At 42.4% G+C, this 902-nt stretch overlaps 1 non-coding gene across 1 annotated transcript; it reads right to left on the bottom strand.

The window, feature by feature from the left end:
• Positions 1 to 526: 526 nt before the first annotated feature.
• On the bottom strand, positions 527 to 599 carry trnaf-gaa (transfer RNA phenylalanine (anticodon GAA)). Its single transcript has one exon. It is a non-coding gene; the product is annotated as a tRNA-Phe (tRNA).
• Positions 600 to 902: the final 303 nt, after the last annotated feature.

The raw sequence follows: 902 nt of genomic DNA, 5'->3' as shown, positions 1-902 counted from the left end.
CAGAGTAAATTTCAGTTAATGCGATTGCCGAGTGGCGAGAGGGTGGATTTAGAACTCGTGTCCGGCTGCACTACGAGTTGTCCAGATCTGCTTGTAGCGATATTCCCTTCAATTCATCACTGACAGGGACAGTTTGATTCTAAGTTCCTTTTCTCTGGTGCCTGGTGAGATTTCAAAAATAAAGGAGACCGGTGCTTACCCCAAACTCGTCACTTCCACGCTGACAGATACAACGCGGCTCCAATCTGGTTAATTGAGATGAAAACCGAGAGCGATTTCACGGTCGAATGCAAAGGCGAACAAAACTCATTCAAAGAAAGTGCAGGTCACTGAGGTGCCTTGAAATTCCTGATTGTTTGCACTAAACTTCTTCCCAAAGCGTTTGAGATTCAGGTTGAGCGATTTGGGGACTTCTCCCTCTCTGCGAAAATTTCATCCTTGATGTCTCTCTATTCCATCCCCAATCCGTCAGTGGCGGGTATGAAATTTCACTGAAAAGCAAGGAAGAAAAAACGAAACCAAAAACTGCCGAAACTCGGGATTGAACCAAGGACCTTTAGATCTTCAGTCTAACGCTCTCCCAACTGAGCTATTTCAGCGCCATATCAAAAGTTCACTTTATGTCATTGTCTTGGAAGAAAACATAACCCCAGGCGGAATTGCCCCTCCTGTTCATTCCGCAATTCATATAAAAACATCGCACTCATATATACACACCCACAGTTCATGTATAAACATCACACTCATATAGATACACCCATATTTCATACTTAGACATCACGCTCATATATACACGCCCATAGTTCATATATAAACATCGCACTCATATATGTACACCCGCAGATCATATATAAATATCACACTCATATATGCACTCCTATTGTTCATATACAAACATCACA

This window comes from Heptranchias perlo, chromosome 20 (genome assembly GCF_035084215.1).
Source record: "Heptranchias perlo isolate sHepPer1 chromosome 20, sHepPer1.hap1, whole genome shotgun sequence".
In the NCBI taxonomy this organism is placed as follows: Eukaryota; Metazoa; Chordata; class Chondrichthyes; order Hexanchiformes; family Hexanchidae; genus Heptranchias; species Heptranchias perlo.
The sequence above is the reverse complement of the archived record's forward strand: the minus strand, read 5'-3'. Positions and strand labels throughout refer to the sequence as shown.